This window comes from Gymnodraco acuticeps, unplaced genomic scaffold (assembly GCF_902827175.1).
Source record: "Gymnodraco acuticeps unplaced genomic scaffold, fGymAcu1.1, whole genome shotgun sequence".
NCBI lineage: Eukaryota > Metazoa > Chordata > Actinopteri > Perciformes > Bathydraconidae > Gymnodraco > Gymnodraco acuticeps.
In genome coordinates, this window is record NW_022990558.1 from 2,671,810 (window position 1) to 2,681,735 (window position 9,926).

Consider the following 9,926-nt stretch of genomic DNA (forward strand, 5'->3'; position numbering starts at 1 on the left):
CAATGCTGATCCATGTGCTCTGCTGATTACTTTGTATACAAATAACATTTGCATTATGACACATTATAGCAGAAAACAAATGTCACTTGACTCTGTGACAAAGGCCTATCACCATTTCTGTGATGCAAATGAGGAGTAAATTCAGAGGGGCCATTCCAAGTCTGTGTGTGTGTGTGTGTGTGTGTGTGTGTGTGTGTGTGTGTGTGTGTGTGTGTGTGTGTGTGTGTGTGTGTGTGAGTAGTAGAGACCACTGGTGTCTAGTCCAGCTGGTATGCGTGCGTCTGTCCTCCAGGTCACTCTCCTCTGGGGAGTTCAACATCTTTTGTCCCTGGGGCGGCAGACAGGAATGTGTCTCTAATGTCCACATGAATAAATGCAGCTTCATGACATTTCCCCCTGTCAAACAGGAAGCTTTTTCTTCGGAGCACTCAGCTGGACTCTGCAAATTGGCATTTTGATCCGACACATTTACATGTGTCACACGGCGCTGCCTGATCCCTGTATGTTTCATGGCATGTAATAGAGGTCAGATCCTGATATGAATAATTGCTTAACAAGAGTTTCCGGAGAGATCGTGAGCCCTGTGTGTCGTATCAGCGATTACATTGTCAGATTTAAAGCTATATCAAACAAAAATGCATCCAAGTATGCAGGAAAATCTGAGAATGATCTGAGCCTAATAGTTTCTCTCAATCATGTGTGAGCAATATGATGATAAGGCCCAAACACAGCAGAGAGGACTGTCCTGAAGCAATAATGAAAGTGAAGCATCCTGAATGTGAGCATGACTTATGAGAATCACCTCGCAGGGACGTGTGCTGCTCAGAAATGGTCTTTCCATGAGCGAGGTGATCACCCTTATCAATTTTTAAAGCCTGGGTTATTGACACTAACCTGACTTATGGAGGTTATACAGAGGCCATGGTAATGATTCCCTAAGATTTCACATACAGCACCAGAGAGGCGGGTTAAATATTGGTTGATGATGGAGGAGGTTATTGCTCCAATGAGTATTAAGGTAATGTCTGCACAGTGGGGTTCTCTTCGTCCATCTGTTGTTGCTGGGGTGTTTTTATTCTGGCCTGTGGTGTAACTGTGTAGGGAGACAGATATAAGTGTCCAAAAATAGACTAAAAGCAACTATAAATGTTCCTTGTTTACGACCACAATGCCACAACAATATAAAATGATGTTTTTATTCTTACACATATTTTGTATTATTGTTTAAAGCTCTTATTTTTCTTTTTCTGACCTTGTACTGTAGCTTGGAAATAAATGTCTAGTTAAGCAAGATACATAATTAAAAGCAATTATCTTTGCATATTTTTGTAAATTATTCTCAATTAAATATTTTAAAATATTAAGCTTTTGTATTAAGTCATACCAACCAATAATGTTGATTATTTTATTTTTGATGTGCAACTTTCTCTTCCATGACTATTAAACTAAACCTTTTAAATTACACTTTCTATATAGAAAAGCACAACTCTACTAATTATAAGGTAGATTTCACAATTAGTGATTTTATTGAATTTTATTATTAGAAACGTTACTTATTAGCTGTAATATTCCTTTCCTGGCCAATCTGGCAAAATGTGTGGGTACTATAGGTCACATTTTTCATTTTGAGAACAATTACAAATTCAATGACCAATAAACAGATTTTGTGCAGCAGCTCTGTCAGAAACGTAACGTAAGTTGTTGTCGTTGTGTTTTTACAGAGGAAAATAAAGTGTGAATTTAGAAGATTCATGCATACGTAAATGTAAAGCCACACTTATCGTTATATTTATTTAACGATGGATCAAATGACCAGGTGTAGTTTGAAAGTATCTTTTACCTACAAACGCAGAGCTTTAAGGAGCTTTTTAGTCACTTTGAAGTTTGTTGATTTGGTTACACTGCCAAAACTTCACCGCTGTGTTTCACTGTCACCCCCCCATTGACCTCATCCTCAACCTTATTCCCAGCCACAGGCAGCTTTCTTTGGAAAACCTCTGAAACCTAAAGACTACATGCTCAGAAACAAACTGCAGACACACAAAGTTAGTGGCTAGCTAGTTGCAACACATTCTCACTCCCAACTCTTACTATAGTGACGTTATGTCAGGATCCCTTGGCGTCACCATCAAACGCAGTGGGGGCCCTTTAGCCTCGACTTTCAACTATCAGGGAGTCCCATTGACTTGCATACAGCTCGCTGAATGTTGGTAATAGACGAGTTGGGATCGCGGAGAAATGCTCTCCGCAGACCCATTCTCACAGCGTTATAAACCTTTTTCTTTGATTGTATAATGTTGGACTTCTGGACTCCGTCAGGGACTCCGTCAGGGACTCCGTCAGGGACTCCGTCAGGGACTCCGTCAGTGTCTCCGTCAGGGACTCCGTCAGGGTCTCCGTCAGGGACTCCGTCAGGGTCGGAGCAGCTCAGTTGCTTTTAGAGAATTTTACCCCCGTAAGTAAGTATTCTCTCCGCTTTGCTTGAAAAACCGCCGAGCGTCAAACAGCACTTGGAAATGGAATGAAACCCATTCACGGCGCACTATCCAAAACAGCATTCTAACGAGTCCACCTGAACTACACATGCTGGCTATTGTGTTTCGCAATATGTTCTATGGCACGTCTCTACTGGGAATTGTAGTTTTAAAAGACGTTTTCGTATTTCCCATAATTAGAAGTTGCCAGTATTACAGTTTTTCTCGATTGCTAACACACGTTTTTTTGTTAAATTGCTCAGTTTCTCAGAACACTAAACTAGTGGTCTAGTTAATAAAACATATATTAAAATGAACTCTTATTTTGAAAATACAGCTTCCTGTGTTCGAATGAGCTTCAAAAGTCCGACATTATACAATCAAACAAATACATAAACACAAGGATAATTGTGTCTTATTGTTGAGTAAATAACAGTGTGTGGTTTAGAAAAGAATACAAAATTAGAAGGAGAAAACGATCTCAGTATTCTGAGCCCCCTAACTGACGGCAACAAAAGTCCGACATTATACAATTCAAATAAAGAAGTAAAAACAATAAGTGTGGCTTGATATTGAGTAAGAAAAAGGTTGCGTTTGATAGTGACGCCAAGGGATCCTGACATAACGTCACTATAGTACGAGTTGGGAGTGAGAATGTGTTGCTAGTAAAAATAGCATAGTTTAGCAGCTAAATAGTTGCATCCGTCCTTCAAGAGTTGGAGGTGACCAAAATAGAGTTGAAAGGAACTTGAATATTGAAATGACCCTCATAAATTGGCCAGAAAAACACAAATCCAAGTTAAAGTTGCTCTGTTCCTTCCAGAAATGTAAATAAGCAACATTATAGTGACAATATGTCACTGTTGTGTGTATGAATTGTTCTGCTGCCATCAAGTGGCCACAAATATATAGGTTTTGGTAAAGAAGTCAAAAGAGGACAGCTTGCATGTTGTCCATCTTTCGCAGGTGTCGGGTCAGAATGTTAATCTCAGATATAAGATTCTGAAAAGGCTTTTTTTTATTGCCTCAACTGCATACTGATGTACATGCATTTTGACAGACATAACCTTTAAGATAACTCTTTAAACCATTCTTTCAAAGTATAATCTTACTATCACATGTCCTCTTGAGAGGGGGATTTTTTTGAAGTCATAAAAATCTTGCTAATCCTTCAGTCTTGTTTGGTTTCTAAGATTACACATATTTAATCTTAAAGGGAAAGTTTGCCTTAATCTGTTCTTAATCCCAGCGGGCACTGTTTCTAATATCCTCCACTTTCTCACAGACACGCAACATCTCCACAAGAATAAGACTGCACTGTCAGTGACAGATTAGCAGTTTCTAATGTTGCCTACCATAATCCTTCAATTTTCTTGCTTTTGGATAGAAAAGCCTTATAATGGTTCTCATGACCCTAAAATCAAGAGGGACCACAGATATAATTATGTTACCAGCGGATGTCAGAGAGATTTAAATCAGTGAGGGGACAAGCATTACAGTTGGCCTGCGAAATCCTTTATGTGCAAATTCAAAAAAAGCCAAATTGAAGAACGGATCCTAATACTAGAAAATAGACCTGGATTTATTTGTAGTACTTAGAATGTCAGTGTGTCAGGGATCTTATTGACCCGATAGGTCTAACTAGATATGTTAATAAAGTGTGAGACACTCTATTGATTGTCTGCATATTTATTATCAGTCGATGTATTGGGTGGTAACTCAATGTCCAATGTCAGGCTCTGATGATGTGTCGGCTTTATTGCTGCCCTTGTAAATAACCTAGTCTTACTTTAAAATTACGCACACAAAAAAGTACGTTATTTTATCACCCATTGACAAATAAAGTTAAATATTAAGGTCCCTGTTTTATAGAAATGTCTATTGTTAATTTATTGTCTTCATCAGTTTTCTCATTTGTGATGGAGATGGTTCATCATGTGAAGTAATTGAATCTTTTTTTCCCCTTATTTTCTTTCCCCAGAATGTCTGATATAATGTTAAACTAAATTCATAATGTATGTATTGTAGCCTATTGATACTTTTTTTTATTGTTTGGTTGAAATCTTGAAATCTTGAACTATTTATATTCTATTCTATTTGCATTTGTTTGCACTATTTTATTTGTTTTATTGTGTTGCACTGTTGGTGGAGCCTGTGAACTAAGATGTTCATCAACATAACTACTGCTATGTACACTGAACAAAAATATAAATGCAACACCATTTTTCATGAGATGAACTCAAAGATCTACTGTAAAACATTTTCTATATACACAAAATAACCATTTCTCTCAAATATTGTTCACAAATCTGAAAGAATCTGTGATAGTGAGCACTTCTCCTTTGCCGAGATAATCCATCCCACCTCACAGGTGTGGCATATCAAGATGCTAATTAGACAGCATGATTATTGCACAGGTGTGCCTTAGGCTGGCCACAATAAAAGGCCACTCTGAAACGTCCAGTTTTGCTTTATTGGGGGGGTCTGGGGGGGTCCGAAAACCAGCCAGTATCTGGTGTGACCACCATTTGCCTCACGCAGTGCAACACATCTCCTTCGCATAGAGTTGATCAGGTTGTTGATTGTGGCCTGTGGAATGTTGGTCCACTCCTCTTCAAAGGCTGTGCGAAGTTGCTGGATATTGGCAGGAACTGGAACACGCTGTCGTATACGCCGATCCAGAGCATCCCAAACATGCTCAATGGGTGACATGTCCGGTGAGTATGCTGGCCATGCAAGAACTGGGATGTTTTCAGCCTCCAGGAATTGTGTACAGATCCTTGCAACATGGGGCCATGCATTATCATGCTGCAACATGAGGTGATGGTCGTGGATGAATGGCACAACAATGGGCCTCAGGATCTCGTCACGGTATCTCTGTGCATTCACAATGCCATCAATAAAATGCACCTGTGTTCGTCGTCCATAACATACGCCTGCCCATACCATAACCCCACCACCACCATGGACCACTCGATTCACAACATTGACATCAGAAAACCGCTCACCCACACGACGCCACACACGCTGTCTGCCATCTGCCCTGAACAGTAAAAACCGGGAGTCATCCTTGAAGAGAACACCTCTCCAACGTGCCAGACGCCATCGAATGTGAGCATTTGCCCACTCAAGTCGGTTACGACGACGAACCGGAGTTAGGTCGAGACCCCGATGAGGACGACGAGCATGCAGATGAGCTTCCCTGAGACGGTTTCTGACAGTTTGTGCAGAAATTCTTTGGTTATGCAAACCGATTGTTGCAGCAGCTGTCCGAGTGGCTGGTCTCAGACGATCTTGGAGGTGAACATGCTGGATGTGGAGGTCCTGGGCTGGTGTGGTTACACGTGGTCTGCGGTTGTGAGGCCGGTTGGATGTACTGCCAAATTCTCTGAAACGCCTTTGGAGACGGCTTATGGTAGAGAAATGAACATTCAATTCACGGGCAACAGCTCTGGTGGACATTCCTGCTGTCAGCATGCCAATTGCACGCTCCCTCAAAACTTGCGACATCTGTGGCATTGTGCTGTGTGATAAAACTGAACATTTCAGAGTGGCCTTTTATTGTGGCCAGCCTAAGGCACACCTGTGCAATAATCATGCTGTCTAATCAGCATCTTGATATGCCACACCTGTGAGGTGGGATGGATTATCTCGGCAAAGGAGAAGTGCTCACCATCACAGATTTTTTCAGATTTGTGAACAATATTTGAGAGAAATGGTTATTTTGTGTATATAGAAAATGTTTTAGATCTTTGAGTTCATTTCATGAAAAATGGGAGCAAAAACAAAAGTGTTGCATATATATTTTTGTTCAGTGTACGAATGACAATAAAAGCCTTGAAACTTGAATCTCACTTGTATGTATGAGAATATAGAGGGGTTTTTGCCGAACTCACTCTCCCACCGGAACTTGCCCTCCTCAGTACGACTGTGGATAGAGGGTAAAAACAAAATCCTGCAACATGGGGGTTGTTAGGGAAAATGTGAAAATAGAAGATTAAAATATGCTTATATTAAAAGGCAGTTTGACTTGACAGTGATCCTGTGATGCATATTGACATTTGGCCAGAATGACCTTCTTGTTACTCTTGGTACAGCAGTTTTAGCTGTTCTGTTTCAAAATGTTCAAGCTGGAAACCCATATGCATGCTGGTAGTGTACCAGGCTCTTCGATCGGAAAATGCAGTTACTGAAAGTATCCAGCAGTGAGTAAGAAAATAAAAAGTACTATCATGTATGTACTGTCTGTAAACATTGGGAGTTATAATAAAATACATATTTTTACTTTTGTAAATGTTGTTGCTGTTACACCCTGTTTTTCAATCTAAGTAAACCTAACTGCACTCTACAAGTAGAACAATTGCAACCACAATGCATATTCACTAGCAGGAACCACGCCACAACAATGTGACGTTTGTACGTTTATTGAAGTAACATGTGAATGATATGAGGGAGGTGAAGGGATGATCTGGGAGGACGAGCTATGGTCCGTGCAGTGGGAGACTCAGAGTGGGGGTTCCGTCTCCGGCATGATCTGCGTGGGCTGATTACGGGCCCCCCAGACGGTACCTGGAATTAAGGTGTTAGTATACACGGTATATAAACATGCACCGTTTAAATATGAATGGTGACGGGCAGAGGATGTGATGGATGTATCGCTCGGTGTGAGTCGGAAGGGGAACTGTATGGGTAGAAAGGGAGAGGGAGGGTGGGTTGAAAGGATGGAGACGAGCAGTGGCCGGAAGTTTTGCCGGATATAAATAGGGGTGGCCGTGGTTCGAGGTGGAGTTTTAGGCGTGGCCATGCTCCTGAACCTATGTTAACATTTTAACCTAATTTCACTAGCAGGAACCACGCCACAACAATGTGACGTTTGTACGTTTATTGAAGTAACATGTGAATGATATGAGGGGGGTGAAGAGATGATCTGGGAGGACGAGCTATGGTCCGTGCAGTGGGAGACTCAGAGTGGGGGTTCCGTCTCCGGCATAATCTGCGTGGGCTGATTACGGGCCCCCAAAAGAGTCGGATTAAAGCAGCTGATTTAAGCGTGTGCGTGTCTGACGTCGTTTAGATTGTTGCGGATGTAAGTGTGGTAGGCCTACGCTTGGGATGACGAGCGGCCGAGGGCCTAGATCAGTGTTTCTCAAACTTTTTCATACCAAGGACCACTTAACCAATAAAAAAACACTCGCGGACCACCTAACTCCACAAATATCCAAAATCACATCGTTTTTCTAGAACAGATTACAAATCGCCTGAAAATGGTACAAACAAGTGGCAACATGTGTGATGAAGGTGTTGCGCTGGGCTATAAGTGAAACTTAAGCTGGCTCCATTGCGGAGATATTCCCGCGAGAGTGCGTAAAACTTTAATGTATTACTTTATTTAAAATGTGAAATTGTACCAATATACTCACGGACCACTAGGTGGCTTAGAAACATGTGGCTTGAAAATAACATGCCCGGAACGAATGACTACATCTTCACTTCTAAATCCAACTAAACATTACCTTGAGGAGTTAGAATGATGCGCGTGCGGTTTGCCCAGCACCAGGCCTCCGTTACACTCTAAGGGAAAATACGTTTATGCCGTAAATGTTAAGTTGGGTTGTGTGGGCGGGTGCTCCTGATATGAGCGACGCCGCGGAACGAGCAGATGTGAATTAGGCGGCAGTTAGAGAGAAAGCAGCCTAGTTCATTGAAGTTATTACGCACCATCCTGCCTCCCTGCGGGTGATAGACGGTTAAAGTCTGAGGCGTTGCGTGATAGAGAGGAAAGTGAGTGAGGTGTTTGAGATGGTGGAGTGCTGACTAAGCATGCTGAGGCCGGGTGGGAGGGGGCTCCGCATTACGATACGGATACGACCTGGCTGCTAATGAGGCAGGCTGCCGTTGGTGGGGAGATTGGAGCTGGCTGTGCCTGTTGTGGCCCTGGTTGTTTGCCCTCGCTGGCAGAGTAGACGAAGCCTGGGACCTGTCTGGAGTTGGAGGTGTCTCGTTGGGGAGCTTGAGTGGGAGCGGTGGCGGCTGGTGTGTGGGACACTGATTGCCGAGCGCACGCGGCTCCATTCGGATGCTTGGCTTAGATCCACCTGCTGAAACGTGGATGGCGGGTAGCCGATGTCGGAGAGATCTTCGTCTGACTCCGGTGAGTTGATCAGCAGTTCGGGATCCATGGTGAGTCAAATGTTCTCGTGGTAGCGTTTTAGTTTGTTTGAACCGTGACGACGCGCGGCGTGAATCACGGTCTGCCTGTCGATCCTTGAAAGGATGGAGACCATGGATGTATAATAAGAACTGGATACAGCGTGGGAGGCGGGGCCTCATTCATTCCTATGAGAGTTGCTCAATGGCGCATGATGACAAAATGGCCCAACTTTTGAGAGAGCGAAACGTCACATATTACCCGGCATGCCTGAGAAGTACCCGTATGTGCACTCATAGCGCATGCGCAACTTTAACCACGCCGCCCAAAAGGCTCGTTCACATTAAGCACGTGAATTTGCGTACACGTAACAGCACCGCACGTTCATGACAGCATGGTACTGGATTTATATTAACGAGGCGGCAGTTAGCAGCTAGCGGCTAGCTAGTAAATTATGCTAAGTTACACATCAATCGTTATGTACTTTTATATTACGCTGACATCAGGATCTAGTGATATCCAAGCAACAGAGTTTCATTTAGCATGATACTTGTGTGGGTTGTACATGAAACCACTTGGTAATATATAAAAAGGTATATGTTGAAGCCTGTTATGATCAATTGTGAGTTAAAACTGTATCTAAAAGGTAAAGCTGATGACGGATTACTGTGGTGGAGTTAAAATAACAATAGCCTATTTCTTTTTGAAATGTGATGGAGTAAAATGATAGTAACTGTGATTATTCATGTTAAGTAGCCCACAAGTAACTAAAATAATTGCAAGTGCAATAAGAAGCTACAGGAACGTTAATTTACGTCGGTAATATTAACTTTATTTAATACAACATTTACTGTACAAGATTTACATCATACAGCCCATGTAGTATAATATTTTACAAATGATGAATTACCGCAAACATGTGCAATATATCCATTATTACAGCTCCGTGGGCTGGCAGTAAGGCGATATGGTCCGTTGTTATTGTGCATCCATGGGTAAAGAGAAACTCATGTAGTACTGAACACGTAACATGAACGTGCCGGGCGGCGCGGTCCCGTGGGTTAGATGCGCGTTCATAATGCAGAGGGAAATAACTCTCAGAATAACGTTATTAGCACATTTTTACAACTTGAGGAACGAATGTTTTTAATAAGGGCTATACAAACGTTCATACTGGGTAGTTTATTTAGTTTAAAAAAAATTATCCAACGAGTTACAGACCACTCTTTCCCAATGTAAGTCAATGGGAAAAAGTGTTTCCGGGCCCGGCAACCTAAAGGAAGTGTAGTACCGCCGTTTGACCA